The sequence below is a fragment of the Simochromis diagramma genome, unplaced genomic scaffold (genome assembly GCF_900408965.1).
Source record: "Simochromis diagramma unplaced genomic scaffold, fSimDia1.1 OVJJ01000602.1, whole genome shotgun sequence".
Taxonomy (NCBI): Eukaryota; Metazoa; Chordata; class Actinopteri; order Cichliformes; family Cichlidae; genus Simochromis; species Simochromis diagramma.
The window spans coordinates 3,203,996-3,225,240 of record NW_024387040.1 but is presented as its reverse complement, the minus strand read 5'-3'; the positions used below and the strand labels follow the sequence as shown (position 1 = coordinate 3,225,240).

The following is a 21,245-nucleotide window of genomic DNA, read 5'->3' as shown; positions in this document are numbered from 1 at the left end:
TAATGCACACTTTGGTCTCTGAAGTCTCCACTCTCTTTAAAATCTGCACCTGCACTTTGTAATGCAGATTTTTCCAAACCAGGGAACTATCACGTTATTGTCCTTTTCTTTCTTCCAAACATTGAAAAGCTCTATCTGTAGCCAGAGAATTAAATGTAGCTGCCAGTAGCTTCTTGTATTTGCTACGACAATGAAATCATTCTTTTGCTCCCTTTAGGGTCACCACAGAGGATCATCTGCCTCCACCTCACCCTAGCATCTTTCTCTGTCACACCAACCCCTCTGTATATCCTCCCTTATGACATGCATGAATGACCTCTGTGGTTTTCCTCTTTTACTCCTGCCTGGCAGCTCCATCATTAACAACACTTGTCTAAAATATCCACAATCCCTCATCTGCACCTACAAACGCTCAACCTGAGCAGCCCCTCTGATGTACTCAGATGTTTCTTGTCCATTCTTCTCACTCCCAGTGAAAATCTTAACATCTTCATACAGAATTCACATTTCCTCATGTTACAAACTTATTCCAAGATGGATTATTTTATCATTTTTTATCTCAGAATTCCACACACAGTACCCTGTAATGGTAAAGTGAAAGTTTGCTTGAAATTCTTGCAAATGTATTCAAAGCGAAAAACATAACATGTACACAAGTATTCACAGCCAATCACCACCCCCACCTCGAGCCCATACATCACTCCAACGCACCTTACTTTTAAACAGACTCTGATAGAACTCATGCGAACATACAGTAGAGAATGACAGCTAAATACACATCGGCATGGCACTAGTGCTTCACCCAGTATGACCTCCCCTCATTTGTAAGGCAGTGAAAGGTTAGCCGCGGGTTCTTCCTCGCAGACTGCTGTTTTCCTCACCGCATTGGAAGTTCTGAAAAATGAACTAGGTACTGAGAAATCCGTGCAGCCAAGTGTAAAAAGGCACTATTTAAAGAGTTTTTCTCTTCTGTCACAGACGTGTTTCTTGTGCTCATTATGTGAAAGTAATTCCAGCACAAAAGGAAAAAATATCACCAGGAAAGCAGTCTGTACTCATTCTGGCTAATATGGGGCTTCGGTGCTCTGAGTTAGTCATGTCTTTGATTCAGTGGTCCTTTAAGTGTGACCGTACCCTCGTTAACCTCAGTTGAGCTGGTAAATACTTGAACCTTGTTATCAACCGATCCCTCAATGAAGTATGAACAGTGGAGGGATTATTAAATAGAATAAAAAAAAAGGTTAACCATATGTGAGTACATGTAGGAGCAGAACAAGCTGTGACCCCGTAAAGCGCCACTAGAGGGCAGTCTCGCACCAGTGATAATGTCAGCCACATGCTTTCGAGCAGCCTGCACCTGTTGCTGAGCCCGGCGGTCTTTGAGTGCCTACAGGCTCTTGCTGGTATCCCCCCAGTGCAGGATGATGTCTTTTATCACACGTTTAAACGGCAGAAAGCTCCACTGACTTTTGTTCCAAAGTTTTAGATTTCTGATGGAAAAAATAATTGGGCTCAGTCAGGATCAATTGTAGAGCCCTCTTGTGGAATGAATGCTCAAGGACATTCATTTTTGGAGCTGCATACAAATAAGCTCAGCCTAATGTTGCATTTTCTTCATTAAAGAAAAGTTTATGAATCGTACTTAAAGCACATTAAATGTGGTCCATCAAAAAAAGATGAGAAAAATGGAAACAGCTCCCGCGACATTAAAGAAGACTGTAACCTTCGTTCACCGATTCCTGTGTTCATGCGTGACAGACCGTGTTGTGTCAGCTGTGAATAAGTTATCTAGATAAGGTGTGTGGCACTGATTTTGCTGTGCGTAATTTATGGTTTTGGGGGGAAATATTTGCATTTGGGAAAACAGGCAATAATCCATCATGTATATCGCTTTACTGGTTATCACATCCTGGTATAAACAGCTGCATAATGGAGACTGCTCTCAAGGATATTCACCGAACTGCCTTTGGAGATTACCAATGTCTCGAAGGCCATTCGAGGAACACAATAGATGGCTCAATTACCCACTGTTGTCTGTCAAAGATATATTGCGCTCCCAAGACGTGCAAGTGGATGCGGCACCTGTGAAGTGACGAGGATTTTGAGAGTAAGGTGTACGCACTGAACACGGAGAAAGCGGTGCCTTTCGAAGTCTCCGGGAGAGCACATTCCGGGCATGGGTGAGGACGGATAAGATGTCAAAAATACTTCTGTTTTTGATTTTCCACCACAGAGTTGTTTCAGATCAGGACTGCTTTTTTTCACTATTTAAATTCTTCAGTTGCTTCAAATTCACATTACATTCCTGTGCAATGAGTGTATCGTCGCAACTCTGAGGGAGCGTTAATGAGTTTCGCAGGTCATTTAACTGCTAACAGGTTCCATCCTGTCTTGTGCTGAATACCTTCATCACTTTTTGTTATCCATTTGTTTTACTTGTTCATTACAGTTTGTATTATGCATTAGAAAATAAGGAGTTGCACTTATTTACGGGATAACTGCCTGCGTAACTGCCAAGTGACCATCCCTTGCAGGACATGCATATCCTCTGTAACTTGTTGGAAATGAAAGTGATTTCCTGTCCCAAAGCACGGCGCACGTGTGTTTTGACATTGCTTGAAACATGTGTTCAACTTTCAGTCTTGTGCAGCAGCAGTTTAACTTAGTGTGGACCTAAATTGTTCCTCTGGTACTTTAGTGGCTCGCAGAACCAAATTTACCATTAATGTCTGTTTGCTTCCCATGTGAGAAATAAGCGGGTGAAAAACTGCGGTGCTTTCTGTTCCGTTCTACTTTATACTCCTACTGCAGTACAAATCAGTGCTGCTTCCTACTACATTTGTTTGACAGATCTAGTTACTGGCCCACAGGGATTCACTAAGGTAAAGTTCAAACGTGTGTTATTGCATTTAACAGAGTTCTATCCATTTTTCTCTTATATGGGATCATTTAATAAACAAAAATGTCTGTCATGCAAGAGTTAATGAAACCCCTATTAAATCACAGGGCTCTTGCTCAATCTTCATTTGGGGTGAGAGGAACACAGGAGTAGGGAGCTTATCTCCAGGAAAAACCCTGATCTTTTCATTAAACCTGGGATTTGCTTCTGCCCTTTTGGACACAGAGATTATGAGAACTGATGTTGCTTGTTCAGATAGAAAATACCCCAGAAGGATATTTAGACCCTGTGATTATCCAGCAGTTTATCATTATATTGTCATGATTTAGCGGAGGAAAACAAGACACCCTGAATAAGTTTATGTTTCAAAGCATTGCTGCCCGTAACAGCTTTCATCTCCATCAGGTGGCAAAAGCATGATAAGCAGGTTGATTGTGTCTCCTTGGCCCCGCAAATATAGATATGATCTAGAGGGCAGAGACATGCCTGCTCCTGTCTGTGATGACAGGATAAGTGAGGATGTCTGAATGTCAGGCAGGAAGGATGAGAACTCGGTGCAGACATGCATGTGTCTCGGTGTAATGATATAGCAGTCAACAAGGTAGGGTTTTTTATGTTAAGGATTTATTGTACCTCCTGGATATAATCATCATTCTTTCTTCAGGACCTCTTCTTGATGGCTGCACAGTGCTTAACAGTACTTACAAAATGTGCAAGCAGTGCAGCCTTCCCCAGAGGTAATTTGTTAGTAACCGGAGCCGGTATATTTTGCATTTTTAATCCCAGAAATGTTATCCGAAAGGAAAGTTGTCATCCAGGCAAGTGAGTTTGTGACATATAGGCTACCCACCGCCGGTTTCATCAGAACAAGGAAAGGTGAAAATGAGAGATTCTCTCTTCTTGGAGGACCTGCAGCTCTCCCCGGCACTGGCTTGTGAAGGAAACCATTCATCTAGCCCACTGCCGTTCCTTCAGCACTGTCAGATTTCAGCTGAGAGCGGGCGCAGAAACTGTTTGGAAACATCTCCCTGACTTGCAGTAATGCAGTAATTCTTATCGGGATTCGCTGTTCCAAAGTGTTGGGTTTGCCCTTGAGCATATTGGATTTGACGTGACGTGCATTGCTGACTTGCTTTGAAACTACGATGAATTGAAGACGTGTGTCAGCTCCTTGCAAACAATGCTTCTCCACTTGTGTAGTTTATGGAAAAACTTAAAAAGGAGCAGGTGCAGACCAGATTGAATGCTTTTTTTTTTTTTAGCTGTCAGAGGAGCAGACATAGATCTGCAATACACAGAAGCAATGAGGGAAAGAGCAGAGACACTGAGAAGTCTAGAAGTCTGTAAATCCTACTCAGTGCTCTGAGTTCTTCCAACCTTTGACCTTATGTTAATTTCACCTACAGCCTGCTGGGCCTCAGTGATTACCTGCTGTCCCAAACAACAAAATCCAAGTTCCTCTGTAGAAAATGACGCCTTCTGTCTGGTGCCAAAGGAACTGTTGTTCCCCGTTTATCAGCTTAGTGAAAATTTACATTTTAATTGAATCCTGATGTTTGAGCCAAACTATACTTACTGAGTTACTGGAGCCCCTTCAGAGAAACGACTTACAGGCTTGAAGTGCAAGTGCAGCGAAGATGACGGGCAGTCAGAGCCGCTCACATCAACTATGCAGAATTTAACTTCATGTGCCAAGATAGCTCATTCTGCCGTCACCAGGAATATTTTTAAGTGTGTGTGGGAAAAATCACAAAACTCCAGCTGGACTTTGTGCGTGTGCATATTTACCCATCAGCTTGTATGTGTTTTAATGAGTTTGAATGTGCCAGGATTTTCATGCTTGCCAGGGGTGTACATGGAACGTGTGTAAAAACAGAGGGGAATTAAAGGTGGGCTTAGGACTGTGTAAGTATGTGCATGCGTGTGTGTGTGTGTGTGTGTGAGGGTGTTGTCTGTGTTCTCAGATCACTCACAGATCAGCGCTCTAACATACTAATTAGGATGGACGCGTGCACTCCTACTCTGTCTTTGATGTGGTTGTGTTGCCCAACTGTGCTGATGTGCGATACTCAGTCTAATAAGACACGAGATAAAAAGATATGATTCATCAGCACCTGTCTGTGTTTGCTCGACCTTTTGCATCCATTTAGAATATTATATTAGACAGCGGTGGGGGTGTGAGCTGTGCGCCTGTAGCTGACAGAACAAAACCCATAGGTCTCATAATGTGGGACATGACAAAGAAAACAGAAATAATGTAGAAGCTGAAACCAGCAGCAGCGCAGTATTCACGCTTGACCAAACCAAGACTGAGCAGAGACTGGTGAGACTGTGATATTGTACTTCTCAAGCTATTATTACCTTCGGTATCATGATAATAATAGCTTAATACCTTTGTATAGCACTTGTCAACATACAGAGTTACAAAGCGCTTCACAGTTTGAATAAAATCCACAAACAAAAAAACTAAACTGAAATCAGCAAACCCACTCTGGGAACTAACAGAAATCAAACTGAACTAAAAAACTAAATTAAAATGAAATTTAAAAAAATCTAGAATGGAAATCTAAAACTATAATAACTTGAGCACAGTGCTGTAACAGGATGCCTCCTCTGTCATTAACATTAGCATGAAAACTGTGTACAGGGAGCTTCACCACATGCGTTTGCATGGATGAGCAGCCCCCAGCAGGGGCGCCTCCGGAGTTTTTTCATAGGGGTGGCCACGTGGGGGCCACTAAAAATATTGGGGGTGCACACAAAAAACATAATGTTCAGTTTTGTTATGCAGATGTCAAATATTACTTTACTTGAAAAATATGCAACAACGAGAGAAAGAAAATAATTATGCCTAGTTAATTTCCTGTTATTAAAGTTGATATCACTGAAAATAGGTACATATGAAAACCAAATAAGATTTTGAAATTGATAATAATATGATTGATTGATTGATTGATTGATTGATTGATTGATTGATTGATTGACTGGAAGTCCCAGCCATCACTTTAATGATTCTCAGCAGAGCTGAGCAGAACAGCAGCTTACGATTCACTCTCGCCAATGGGCTAAAACCAAAACGAGTACTAAAACCAAACGACGAGCTTTCCCCTTCACCTATCCACATACTGATGGCAGTGCAGTGCAACTCAACCTGGTGTGGAGTGCCTTGCCCATGGACACTTCAGCATATGGAAGGGCTTAGGAATTAAGCCTGGGTCACTGATGATAAGCCCCTGGGTCATCATCAATGACCCAGAGGCTCAGTGATGATGATGATCAAGACATCCCAAAGAAGCGTCAATCTGTTGCCTGAGCTAAAGCCGCCCCTCCTACTGACCAGTTTCAGTCTTGAAGTAAATGGTTGGAGTAAACCTTTCTGAATCAAGAAGATGGCTTCTGTTTGAAAACACTCTTTCTTCCCAACACCAGTCTTTAGATTAGTTTAGTATATTACTAAAGTGTTTCATTACACAAAGAACCCAATAAAGGACTATACATACTCTCATATGGACGGAAGCACAGCCCATTAAAAAGCAATTAAAATGCTGATTTCATTTGTTATTATTATATGAATGCCCGAATGAGGCACCTGCAGGCTTCTTCCAAGTGCTATGCATTGTAACCAGATAGTGATTAACTTATGCATTATCCTGCTGATAAAGACAAACTGAAAAGTCAAGAGCATAAATAGAGAGACAGTTTTGCAAAAGAAGTCATTAAGATTCTGACTAATTACACCTAGTCTGACCTTCCAGTCACATTACTTCAGCTGGAACAAATAGACTTTCTCATCTATTGCCCTTACCTCGTGCTTTCGGGGGCAAGGGGAAAAATTTGTGGCAATAGATGGGAGCTGCGACATTGTAACTTAAGGAGATTATGCTTTGGCGTGACACTAGAAAATGTTATCATTTTAACAGAAAGCAGATAAGAGTTAATTAACTGATAATGGCTCTCTATTCACAGAGATAAAAGCCAGTGCATTGAAATGAAAGGGTGGGAGTCGAAGAGAAAAATGGACGTTCTGTAAATCTCAAAGAAAACGCAGCTAATTTTATTCCTCCTGATTAAGTTTCACATTGGGATGGCATGAATGCTGAGTAATCTTTTTCACAGCTGCCACAACAATGACCTAAACCGAGGAGTATGAATTTAATCAGGTCTATTTCTATACAAATTGCATTACGAGCTTCATGGAGAAAACACTACACCTGTCATATCAGAGCCTTTGATCGCACGATGATGACCTCTTTTTTTTCTTCTGGATCTCTGCTTTCTGGCATGCAGCATAATACAACAAAGCAAATCAATAACAGCATCACCATGAAATTTAAAAAAAGAAAATGCTTGGGAAAAAGTCCGCTTAACAAGAAGGCGAAAAAACCCTACAAATCTTCCTCGATGTATGCAATGTCTTTGATCAACTTTCCAGCTGGGCAAGTTAGGGCTTTTATCAGCTGTATCCTCAGCTCCCACAGATGAGAAACAATGTGCTTTATTCCATTACACTGTAAATCCAATCTCATGCTTCACGCTCTGTAGAAGAGTAGCAGGAAGAGCGAATGGATGCGATGACATGGGGAAATGTTGACACCAATCCCCACAATCCCTAAGGCAACACCAGTCGGTCATTGGGATACCTTTGAGGGATTCTCAGCAATTAACCAATCAATTAAGGGTTTGATGGGGCTCCATGTAGCCATTATGCTAATGCACATGTTGCTGAAGTGAGAAGCGCACGCCTCGCTCGACAAAGTGCCAAAGTCTGGCTGTTTATTCCTTTGTTGCCTTTTCCAGCTGAGAGGTCACACTTGGGAAATCAGTGGCCTTCCTGAGGGAAAGATTTCAAGTACACAATTAAGAAATAATTAGCTTTTGCCGCTTGAAATGTAGACTTGTGCACATAAATTCTGATATGTTATCACCACTGAGGGCAATGTAACACACTCTGATCTTATAAGAGCAAATGAAAATTTCTGAAAATGACTGGACTGAGAATGTCTCTAAAAGCTCCGCATTGCTGCAGCTGACTCTCCCAGACATCTGATGAATGCCAAATTATTAATGAATGGGGAGAAATGTGATATTTAGTTCTTTAAATCTCTTCCAAACAGCCTTTAATATTCACTGATCGATCGCTTGCATGATTCAAATGAAGATATAATGCCTTTAAAAAGGTTTTTATATGTAGTGGAACCTATATGTTTGCGCTTGCTTGTTCATCCCCTGGCACCAGTTAGCTAAATGTTTCACATATGGAACTGTCACCGTTAGGTGTTGAACACTGTTGGGTGCTGAGGAAGCTGATGCATGACTAATTGCTGTTGAAGCTGTTCTCGCTACAATGTATCGCTTTAAAAGATGTCATTTTGAATATTGCAAGACGAATCCTGGTTTAATCCCTGCAAACTGTAAGTATTATCTCATTTAAATTCAATAAATAAAAACAGACATCTTTGCTGAACTGGCTCTTATAGAAGCGAATCTCATGAATGTCAAAGACAGAGGTGCGAAACATAAGGCCTGAGGGCCAAAATTGGCCCAGCAAAGACTCCAATCCGACCAACTAGACAACTTTGAAAAATGTGATGTTGGCATAAATTTTTAGACTTTTAAATGTATTTTGGTTACTTTTACTGCTTTTCCCATTGATAACGACCTCTCCCATGGCCTTTCATACTACATCAAAGTAATGAAGGTGGGCATGAAGCTTCTGTAAGGCCTGGCCGGGCCTCGGGGGCTTGGGTCCTGGTTGGTGTGTTGCCGGGGTTGTGGGCGGGTGGGTGCATGGGGGCCCGGCCCTGGCGCAAGGTGCCGCCGGTGCGTCGAGCCACCTGGGGGGCTCTTCAACTGGTGGGGGAGATTGTCACATCTTGCAGGAGCTTTCCTCTCTTCAGGAACTCTCTCTGCAGGAGGGGGAGATAGAGGAGAGGTGGAGGAAGATCTCAGCCTGGGCGTCTATTGTCTCATGTAGTCTGGAAGATGAGTGGATGGTGGGGTGGGTGCAGTTTTCTCTGTGGTGGGGTTGGGTGGACTGTCCCGGGCTCTGTGGGGCCGGGAGGCGCTGCTGCACTGGGCCCCGGTCTGGATGGGCCTGGGCCCCCTTTCCCTGGCGGGTCGCGGAGTATGGGGGTGCCTACTGGGGTCAGCGGGGGAGCTGGCCCCAGGGAGGGGTCACTTTCCCCTCCCTTCCTTCCCTCCCCATCTCCAGCTACCTCCCTCTTCCCGCTCCACCACAACCACCCACACATGCAGGGCCTTGGAGTAGGGGTGTGTCACCAGGGTGCAGAGGAGGCTACCCCCCCCCCCCCCCCCCCTGTCCCCTTCTGGCTGCCTCTGCCTCAATTTTATCCCACAACTTAGACATTCACATTACTCACACTCTCATTACACATACATATAGGATCTTGGGGGTGGGCACGATACACGGACTCCAAAAGACCATCAGGGTGTACACCTCACCCCTGGCGTCGTTGCCCACCTCTCAATTTTAAATACACGTAGACATTGAGGGCCAGCAGGAGGGACTATGTGCTTACCTGCTGCTCTCTGGCAGGTAGCTCCATGCCCTCCTGGGTTTTAAATGCACCTTAGAACACACATGCATCAACACTACAATGAGCGGGTAGAGGGAGGTTTGGAGTCTTCTCTCACCCCCATTCTCTGCGGCCTGCTGGAGCGGGGGGGCTAGGAGGAGGAGTTGGCTGTCCGACTGCGGTCTGGAGTGTGGGGCCTCCGTGCTGCTGCGGAGTCGGGGCGGTCTGCCTCTCCCCACTGCAGGGAAAAGGGTAACACCACCTGGGTCTGGGTGCAGTTCCCCCCTCCAGGGGCAAGGGTACCTAGACCCGGTTCTTAGAGTACGCTTGGGGAGTGTGATCGTGTGTACAGCGTCTCTTTATGTCTGTCTCCACGTTGGTTGAGTGTGGAGTAAGTGCATATGAGAGCATGAGGGTGGGAACGGATGTTTGTGTCTGTGTGTGCCTGTATGTCTGTGTCTATATGTCAGGTTGGGTATCAGACGCCACCTCTCTGGGGACATCTCAGGCCCTCCAAGGTTTGGAGGCCTATCTCCCCCCACCACTTCCCCTGCCAGTGGCGGACTCCCTCAGACATCGGTGCGTTGGTGGTTCTTTGTGTCCGGGGATGGGCGTCCAGGTACACACCGGCTAACTCCTTGGCGGCCGCTTATCGGGGCCTGGAGCCTGGGGCTCGCTCGGGCCACTTCGGAGGTGGGGTGCCCCCGGCCTCTCGGCCTGGGGCTCGGTCACTCAGGCACAGCTGGCTGCCGGCGGAGCTCACGGGCGCGTCACTGCAACTCCCCCTGGCTTCTGCTCTGCGGCTGCTGAGTGAGCCCTCATCTGGGACTCTCCTCAGCTCTTTCTGGGACAGTGGCGCGTCTGCCGCTCTGTTGGTCTTCCTTGGTCTCTTGTGTTCTGGGGGCCTCTGGATGTCTGGAGTTTTGATCTCCTCCATACCTGCTTCATGCCCTGGAGGACGGGGCAGTGGCCCCCCCACACCCTCTAGCAGATCATTACATGAAGGAACCTTTTAAAAAAACAAGCGCGTCCATGCTCACAGGTGTACACACGGGTGATCACACCCACAAACTACACCCTTTTTGGCTCCTACCTCAAAGCACACTGTGTTCTGTTGATCTTATGTGCTGCACAATAATGTTTAATATTTAGTATTTACTGTCATATTCCCATATATCATTGTGATGTTGTTTATTCTATTACTCTTGTTCTCTTCTGCTTGTTTTCTTTTTTCTTTCTCAGCAGGTGATCCAGGTGATTGATATATGCATTTTTTTTCTCTCTTTTTCTTTTTTTTCTCTGCTCATTCTGTTGGTTTTTGTTTTTTGCCCTTCTCCCCCGTCCCTCTTCTCAGCTGTTTCTCTTTCCCTCTTTCTTTCTCCCCTTCTTTCCCCCAGTCAAGTCTGTCCCGTATTCAGCAAGTGAAAATAAAATAAACAATAAAAGGTGAATCAAATGGACCATTATGGCAAGGCTGGGATGGTCAATTTGGTAAAGTAAATCTGTTGGGCATCTTTCTTTGCCTTTAGACAATAATTCTGATGGCAAAAGAGCCAAACGGGACAGGCAAAAAAAAAAAAAAAAAAAAATGAAGCTTCTGTAATTTTACACATTACACAGGGATATGCAGACAAAACTGCGAGATATTTTTGAAATGACACTTGTTGCTTATTATCAGATATCTTAAGGAATAAGTGTGTACTTAAACTTCTTCTTTCACCAACAGGAAAGTTTCACTTAAGATTAAACTGGGTTGTATGTGGCCCTTGATGTGAAATGAGTTCCCTCCCATCTCTGGTCATAAAGAAAGTGACACACTTCTAGGCATGCACATCAGGTTCAGAAAGTCTGGACTCTTTATCTGACTATGTTTGCTTTGCTTTGAGTCCATGGTGAAAACATGGTCTGTCTAGAAATAGCAGTCAGGATGAGATGTGTGGAGGTGCATGGGAAGATGATGTTGATGGGTCTCAAGCCAGTTCCAGTTAAGGTTTTTAAATTTGATCTCATTTTTACCTTTTTGATCGTACCTCATATGGCGAGTTCAGACCGAACACAAGGTAAGATTTTTGTGCACCGTGAGGCAGACAAAATCTATGCAAAGATGCAAATCAACTCAGTTTCAAGCATGAAGGCGAACAGTTGATAAAGAATTTTAAAATATCATGATATACAGTATCATATCAGCTGCGACCCTCTGACAGACTGTGGATTTTCCTAATGACGCTGACAGTCAGAAATAAAGGATGAAACTGATTCAGCTGTTACACAGAGATGGATTGTGCCTGGAGAAAACAAAGGAAAACTGCAGGACTTCCTGGTAAATTCTCAAAGTATCTAATTCCAGCTATAGCTGATATTATAAAGAAGCTTGTTTTCCCACTAGTTGGTCATTACAGGCAAATATTTGTTGATGTATTTGCGTGAGTAATGCAAATACAGTGTTTTTGTTGTCTGCGGTGTTCTTTTAAAGTTCAATTCAATAAAAGAAAAAGACAGAAAACAAAAGCAACTTTTAATTAAACCTATGCGTGAACAACAAAAGGTGCTGCAGGGAAGAATAATCCAGCCAAAAGTCCCACCAAGGAAATCTAAACAGGGAAAATAACACTGATTGAAAACAGCAACAGAGAAACAAGTGAGACATCCAGACAGAGCGTACCTTGATGGGCTGACAAAGATGTAGTGAAAGCATCATGAATAAATACACATGTGGGAAACCACTGTAATGACAATCACTACATGTGTTTTTATTTGGGGGGGTTTTATGCTTTTGTGTGCTATTTCTGGATTTCTGGGTGCATTTATTTTGAAAATCACTGTTTTACATGCCTGTACATATTTTAATTTCCACCTCCCTTAATTAAAGTAATAAATTACCCCTGCTGAGGAAAACAGATAGAAAATGACAGAACAGCGGGACTAAGAATAGAGTGGAAGTGCTGCAAAGAACATGGAAGGGTAATGAGGAAAACATGGAGAAGAGTGTGTTTCACCAAACATCCAGAAGCAGTGAGCCCCAGCAGGGCATCAGTCCCAGCATTTGGTCAAGTGGAATACAAAGAAATCAGCAGAGGGATCGGGTTATGGCAAAGAGAACGTGGACCGATGTGGTGGTTGGTGACCCCTGTTTTAATGAGCTGCTCCCAGTGTGAGCACCCCACCAAAGGACAGGTCAGCTGTACTTTACCTCCCCAAAACTGACTGTTTTATTCCTCCACTGTAGGCCACAAGACTATTTTAAAGACTCATCTGTGACTCATTTTTAGCATTTATATTGTTGTTGATTTATTTTTATTAATCCACATGCTCTCTTGGACTCTTTGATTGCCATCCTATTTTGGCTGCTCGCCATCCGATGTTTAAAAAAATCCCTGTTATGGTAACATAAAATGTGTGAACACAATCAGGTCAGAAAAATTGCGAGAGCAGGAAGACACAGAGCAAAAGAAAAAGAAAAATAACTGCCATAATAAAAAATATAAAAGGACAAAGCAAGAAAGGTAGATAAAGACACAGACAATGTGAAGACACAGACAGAGAAGCTCTATAAGCAGAAAGGAACTAAAAAGAAACGGGGGGAGTTTTTCACTTCCTTGAAGTGTGTTCCTGAATACCAGGCTTGATCACATAGATGATTTCATTATTGAACAGAGCATAGTGTCCACTTACAGTTACTCCCCTAATCTCAACAGAATATACACTTCAATCAGCCACTTTGTTAGACATAGGCTGTATGAAGTTATTGGGCTGTTTAACTGCTAGTAATTACATAATCAGCCCATCACGTAGCAACAGCACAACAGCAACTCATTGCCATGTGAGTTTTTTCACATGGCACGTAGATGACCTGCTGAAGTTCAGATCAAGCATCAGAATGGGAAAGAAAGCTGATTTTTAAGTGAGTTTGAACATGGCTGTTGGTGCCACACGGGCTGGTCTGAGTATTTTGGAAACTGCTGATCTCCTGGGATTTTCCTGCACAGCGGTCTCTAGGGTTTACAGAGGATGATGTGAAAAGAAAATATCCAGTGAGCAGCAGTTCTTTGAGCTAAAATGTCTTGTTGATCTTCAGAGGACACCTGCTTCAACCTGATAGGAAGGTAATAGTACAGGGTTCGTACGGGTGCTTGAAATCCTTGGAAATGTTTGGATATTAATATTGCTTTTTCAAGGTTTGAAAAGTGCTTGAATTTTGGATGTGGTGCTTAAAACTGCTTGAAACTGTGACTGTATTTCATTCACCACAAATAACTATCTGATTAAATAGTTTTCTTATCAGATAGAGCAGGGGTAGGCAACGCCAAACCTCAAAAGCCTGTGTGTCCTGTGTGTCCAGTGTCCTGCAGGTTTTAGATGTGTCCTTGATCCAACACAGCTAATTCAAATAGCTAAAATTACCTCCTCAACATTTCTTGAAGTTCTCCAGAGGCCTGATAATGAACTAATAGTTTGATTCAGGTGTGTTGAACCAGGGTGATATCTAAAACTTGCAGGACACTGGCCCTTGAGCCCTGGAGTTGGCTACCCCTGAGACAGACTTTGCAAGTCATTTTATTTCTCTAACAGCAAAATGTCAACCCTTGGGCTGCCTTGCACATCTGCATGTCAGTCCGTTTCAATTGAGGCCTGTGAGGCACTATCAGCCACTGAGACAATAGACAAATTTATGTGTTTTCCATCCATCCATCCATCTTCATCCGCTTTATCCGAGGCCGGGTCGCGGGGGCAGCAGCCTAAGCAAAGAGGCTCAGACCTCCCTCTCCCCAGCCACCTCCTCCAGTTATCCGGGGGAATACCAAGGAGTTCCCAGGCCAGCCGAGAGATATAATCTCTCCAGCGTGTCCTGGGTCTGCCCCGGGGCCTCCTCCCGGTGGGACATGCCCGGAACACCTCACCCAGGAGGCGCCCAGGAGGCATCCTTGTCAGATGCCCGAACCACCTCAGCTGGCTCCTTTCGATGTGGAGCAGCAGCTGCTCTACTCTGAGCCCCTCCCGGATGGCCGAACTTCTCACCCTATCTCTAAGGGAGAGGCCAGCCACCCTTCGGAGGAAGCTCATTTCTGCCGCTTGTATCCGCGATCTCGTTCTTTCGGTCACTACCCACAGCTCGTGGCCATAGGTGAGGGTAGGGACGTATTCATCTATGAATATTTCCTATTTTAAGGCTGCCTGTTTATTTAAAGGAGATGAACAATATATAATATCAATATAATAATCAATATAATAATATCACAGATGATAGTTTAAATAAATAAACTGATTTTAGATGGATGCTTTAGAGTATGTCATCTGTTCAAAGCCTCTCCCGGTCAGTGTTATTGTCCATGTCTATTTTAGTGTACATGATATTATTAGCATAAACACTTTAAAGGCCCAGACAGCAATGTAGTTAAACATCTTACAGTTAGTTTTATTAGGAATGAACTTAAAAAAAAAAAAAAGTCTCCTATGTTTCGCGTCATTTAGGAAATAGGCATCGATATCTGATTGGAAGACTTATTAATTTGCCTTGCTGTATTTTTTTTGTGGTGTTTGGTGCAGTTTTCTTGTTTTGTGGGGTTGTTGGTTTTTTTCAACAAGAGATGAAAATCTTTCTTTAGTTGGTTTGTTCACATTTGCACATCATAATTTTTAAGTGAAATGTGTGTTTTGAGTGTATACACTTTATGCATATAAGGCAACCTTTTCCTTTTACAGCATTTTGTGTGGTGCGTTTTTCAATGTTTTAACAAAAGGGGAACAAAGGTGTTTAAGTCAACCTACGAATGATTTGTAATGCAAATTGAATTCTTTTTGCATTTTCATGCATTAATGGACCTTGAAAGTGCTTAAAAAGTGCTTGAATTTAACCCTGAAAAGGTGTATGAACCCTGAATAATAACTCATATAACTACTTGTTACAACCAAGGTATGCAGAAGAGCATCTCTGGATACCCAAGTCACCAAGCCTTAAAGCAGATAGGCTTCATCATACCTGTCAGCTAAAAACAGGAAACAGAAGCTAAAATTCGCCACAATATGGGCAACAGGAAACTGAAAAGAAGTTTCCTGGACAGAATCTCAATTTCTGCTGCAACATTCAGATGGCAGAATCAGAATTTGACGTAACACAAAAGCACGAGTCCATCCTGCCTTACATCAGCGGCTTAAGCTGCTGCTGGTGTAATAGTGTCTGGGATATTTTCTTGGCACACTTCAGGCTCCTTAGCATCAATCATTTAAATGTCACAGGCTACCTGAGTATTGTTGCTGTCCATGTCCATTATGACCAAAGTGTCACCACAGTGGATCTTCTGATGGTTTCTTCCAGCAGGATAACACACCATGTCAGCAAGCTTAAATCACCTCAAGCTGCTTTCTTGTACATGACAATGAGTTCATTCACTGTACACAAATGGCTTTGATATGAGAGCAGCTTTAGGATGCGTTGGAACAGAGTCACATTGTGGCTGTGAATGACAAATCTGCAGCAACTGTGTGATGCTTTCTCATCAATATGGACCAAAATCTCTGAGGAATATTTCCAGGATTTTGTTGAATCCATGCCATGAAGAATTAAAGCAGTTCTGACGACAAAAGCGAGTCCAACCTGGTACTAGCAAGGTCTACCTAATAAAGTATCCACTGGGTGTACTGGTCTTAAAAATAATCTTGCACATAATATAAATTCTTTCATTTTTTCTTTTCCTATTTAGCACAAAACCGTGCTGCAGTCTGACCAGCACCATCAAAAGAGCGTTGGTAGTCTCTTGTTCTTAGAATTCTTCCTTTCGGGGACATTTACTTCATATTAACTTCCTCCATATAGTTTATCTAGCATTGCCTGACTGAAGTGCTCAGACATTTACTTTCATCTTGTCCAAAGGCATACCTCAAAGATGGGAAAAGGTGAAAGTGACTCTGGGGGGAGGGCATGTTCAAAGCCAAAGCAAAAGAGTTTTTTCCTTTTTGCCGAATGGCCTAAATTTCTTAAAAACAAGCAAGTGCTTCCATCTTATAATGCCGCTTTGACGGCTCCGGCTCTACTGCGCGAGGACAGCTAGACTCTCCCGAGCTCATTTTTCCCATCAGTAGGCAAAGCAGCTCCTAAGACAACTTCAGAGAAAAGACTTTCTGAACAAGCTCACGGTTAAATCACCATCTCAGCATTACACTTGCGTCTCAGCTAATAAATGGAAAAATAGATATTTCACTCTACCTCCTACACACATCCTGGTGCAGCTCTGACTTCTAACCTCTAAATGGAAAGCTGACAGTAATTAAAATGATTTTGTTTGTCCAATGTGGGGTAAAAACAATTACCCAAAAACCCCTTTGCCTGTCAAAAAAAGTTCATTGTTATGAGCAAGCTCCTACAAGAGATGATGGACGTCTGAATTTCCAGTAATGCCTCCTTTCTAATGAGTTCCCCTGCCATATTGCAGGCTCATTATAAAAAAAATACAGGATCTTTATTGCTGAGAATAATAAGACACGATAATATCCCAGTAATGACTTTGATTATTATCGGTTAAAGCCAGTTTTGGTCGCTGTTGTCAGCCTTGCTGGTTATTTTCTCTTCTTTAATGGGCCAGTTTATGAAAGTCAGAGTTGGCTGAAGATGCAGATATCAGCTCTGTAATAGGCAAAGACAGTGATGTGTTTCATTCACCGTAAGCGTGCATATTTTAGGGCAACTTAAACATCTCTTCCAAATCTTTTCAATTTCCTCAGTCTGTGTTTAACGTTTAGTCCAGCAAACTGTGAAAAGCCTGACATACTTTTTGGATTTTTATGTTTCCTCTGCAGACACATAAATCATGTTTCCTAAACTCTGGAGATAAAAAAACAGGAAAAAAATGCACTGTAGCGAGAAGACCAATCTCGGTTTCCTGTGCATACCTGCTTGGAGTGCATCACGGTCACACAAACCTGCACAAAGGCAGAAAGCATATCGGGGACACCTGAAAATATGTGCACGACTATAAACGTGTCGTGTTTATGTATGTAATATAACTGTGCGATGCCTGCACCCTGAGTCGGTGCGTAGCCATGCTTGGATGGATGTGTGCATTGAGAGAACAGACAGCACCATGCAGTGAGAGGCCAGTGAAGTCACCCTGAAATACAAGATAGCGTTGAAAGAAACAAATTGCTTCTGCCGAGTTAGAAATTGGAGGATTTATTCCAGTTTCCGGAGACGGTTCGGTCAGTATTGGTGAAGAATCACTCTGGTCCCACGAGGCCCTGAAGCAGCAGCGTACAGTGCATTTGTCTGCTTAATCTGAGGTAGCACTGCCTAAGTAAACATCACCTAAAAATGTGGTGGAAAAAGCTGGAGGAGTGGCTCTGACTGCAGACGACGATGTACGTTTAAAGATGACCACAGAAAGTTTTGCGCACACATGGTAGAGACTATAGGGTGATCCCACTGCACAGACTTAGCAGTCCTACAAATTTTGCCTAAAAGGGTTAGGAGTCGGACGTACCGTGGGCGGTACGTCCGACTGCTAAGGGGTTACCAAGTCATTACAAATGAAATCTGAATTTTTAACTGCGCGTTATTCCCCTTTTAACTCCACGTCTGCCTTCAGAAGATTACAATGCACGGGAGATGGCGGTAGTTTTCCCCACTGTGGCTTCTCCGGATTATACGCGCCTTTAGTACTTACATAAGTGGCTTTATTTTTCTATCCATTTAGCCATGGGTAGCTTTCCCTAGTCTATCTCCACTTAAATTGCCTTTGGGTCTTCAAAATTACTGACTGGGAATAAAATACCTTCTTAAGACAGACAAAAATCAGCACATTGCTCTCTCTAGTGGGAATGGCAAACATCGTGTCCACCAGTCACATATATAATTGTTCTCTACGGCCTCGGTCTCTCCATTTTGACATTAATTAATCTGAAGCAATCTCCAAACTGCCCATGGGGCCAAGACCTCGTGCCTCCAAACCTTCAATTCCCATGATTGAATTTCACAGAGTTCATCTCTCCAGCCCTTAACTTTGCCACCTCACTAATGGTGATGGAGGAGGAGAAAAAAAAGAAAGGATACTAAAAAAAAGAAGAATAGGGAAGAAAAAAAAACTTTCAGTATCAGCCTTATTCTTTTTGCTATCCATCATGGGCCATAGAGGGGAGGACAAAGACAAATACAGCCAGCCAGAACCTCAGCAGAGAGCGAGAAGGATGACCCTCTTGGACTCTGGCGCTGCATTTCATTATCTCACCAAGTTCATTCATTCACTACCTTTGGACGGATTTGGCTCTTATAAACACTCCATCATACCGCTGCACTGCATTGTAGCAGGCCGATGAGACCAGGGCAGAACTACGAGGGTCAGATAAAGATGGAGTAAACGTTCATAATGATGTTATAAGTGAGAAAACAGAGTATAAAGCTCAATCAGGGGAGCACTATATTTACCTCAGTCACAACTTGTTTCAACCATGCTAATGTTAATGCGACGGTGGTAGCGTTTGGAGCTAATTGCTAACATCAGCATGCTTATACCTTGTAGTTTTTCATGCGTAGCACCATCAGACAATAAGGCTAAAGGCCTTCCATAAGAGGAATGATGGGTATTTAGACAATAAAGAGCCAGTATAAAGAGGCATGTTTTAAAAGAGGAGGGTTACCCAAGCTAAAACTGCTTAGGGGTGGTACTCTGTTTAAGATGGCTTAAACAGCTGAATAAAAATGAAGGTGCACTGCAAGAGATGAATAGAAAGTACTTCATAAAGCCAGTGGCAAAACCTCCCTCCTTGGTCATAATTTCAAAAACACTCCAAGTGACAATGCTAACGTCTAAATTTAGCTTGTTAACATGATAATATTTGCCGGTACTAAAAAGTAAAGTCATTATTTTTGCAAGCATTCAGTCTGAAACCAAACTACTGCACCAGTAAAACCTTTTCGTCTGATGGTGGTACTATGTGGGAAGTGAAAATGATCACCAGGGATGCTTTAATTCATCTGATGAGAACGTAAATGTCAGCAAATTTCATTTAATACATGTTCTCGAGGGGTCACCCGCTGAACTGATCGTCTTGGAACGTCTTCACCAACTCTAGGCTAATATTTCTCCTCTGCTAAGAGAATTCACAGAATCAGTAAAAACTAACCTCCTGGTGGCGCTAGAAAAGGTCAGTGGATCACTAAAGGCATTGAGATTCACCCTCTGGGTACTCTGGGTGTATGCGCTTCTATTCATAGCAATCCATCCAGTATTCTTATGAGCTATTTCAAGTCTGAACCAAGCGGTGGGCTGACAGATCAATATCGTCATCCCTACAGCATGATGTTAGCATGACTAATAATGTGTAAGGAGCTGAATAAAATAGCAGCCTACAGAAACTTAAAGCCCTTAATAATTTTACTGAGTCTGACACCTCACGGAGAGCCCTTTGCCCCGTCGCATACATACTTCCTCTGACACTCTGACAGTAACGGCATCATCGTCCAATCCTTCCTCCCATGAAGCGTGGCGGGGGAAGTAGACTTTGTGGAGTCTTGGCACTACAAGGCCCTAGATGCTGCTGCTGCAGGGGCACAGTAAGGCTGAGTAAGCCTGAGAAATCACACGGCTTTGGCCCTGCTGCAGCGTGGGATGGCTCATTGAGTCTGCAGGTATGGAGCTCAGAGTGAGGAATGACTGCAGTCTTTCACAGCTGGCCGGCTCTTCTCTCTCTCTTTCTCTCACCCTTGCTATCTTTTCATGTGCCCCCTTTTATTCCACAACTCTTCCTCTCCTGGGAAATGACCAAAACATCTTTCTTGCCTCTTACTCACACGTACTCTCAACCTCCTGAGTTCCAGCTTGACTCAGCCGCTTGTAGTCACTCTCGTATTAGCATGCGAGTGCTCCACAACATGTGAGCGCTGTTGCACTTGCGTGTCGGCGAGCGTGTGTTTTGTGAGTGTCCAGGCGGCTGCCAGGTTGGCTGACGGGTTGTGTTTGCGAGGTGAGAGATGACGTGGGGCTTTAAACGGCAGAGAAACTGCGTGACAGATGGCCTGTGTGACAAAGTGATTTTAGGGGCTCGACTGTGGTCGGTTGAGGTTTGGCACTAAAGCAGGGGCTTGGCCTGCTGTTAGTATCTCCTTCCATCAGTGTATAGAGACACACACTACAAATGGACATGCTTGCATGAAGGAAATATGACAAAAAATGAACAGACATTGCTTTTCCCTTCTGGTATTATTATTTTTTATATACATAAAAGCTGGCCTTCAGTTTCTTTCATCGTGACAATATTTTTGAACCATTATTCAGTCACATAGAAGGCTGAAATCTCCAATTCCTCAAAGAAGCTGCCAGATGAAACAATACACAAACAGCAAGCACACACACACAAATACATCCCACGAAGATCTTACAGGACGGGGTGAATTATAGGAGACTTCTTCTGTGGTTGCCTAGAAACTTGAGTGCATTTGCCTGACATCAAAACAGGAATGCAAAGCAACAAAGGTAGCCGCACACACCTCCACAAACACACACACAGAGACACAAGCTCCTGTGTAACTTTGATTCATTCTTACGCCTCCCCATCACAGGCTAATATACTCACAATCATCCATCGCCGACTCTGATGGCCCATTCAAAGACACGCCGTTGTTTTTCCTTCGCTCTGAAGTTGAGCTGCAGCTCGGCGGGTTTTCGCCGTTGGCCGTGAGGGAGTAAAACATCTATTGTGCGGGAGAGCAAACCAAGCGAACTAAAAGAGAGCCTGAAATTCCTGAAGCAAAGTGAAAAAGTTCTGGAGGTCACAGCGTTTTCAGCTGATGAAAGTGCAAGCTACTGCCTCAAAGTCACTTCATT

At 43.3% G+C, this 21,245-nt stretch overlaps 1 long non-coding RNA gene across 1 annotated transcript; it reads right to left on the bottom strand.

The window, feature by feature from the left end:
- Nucleotides 1-2,541: 2,541 nt before the first annotated feature.
- LOC120741264 lies at nucleotides 2,542-19,779 on the bottom strand. The gene is made up of 3 exons (XR_005697584.1): nucleotides 17,859-19,779; nucleotides 10,415-10,419; nucleotides 2,542-2,554 (listed from the first exon to the last, which is right to left on the bottom strand). It is a non-coding gene; the product is annotated as an uncharacterized LOC120741264 (long non-coding RNA).
- Nucleotides 19,780-21,245: the final 1,466 nt, after the last annotated feature.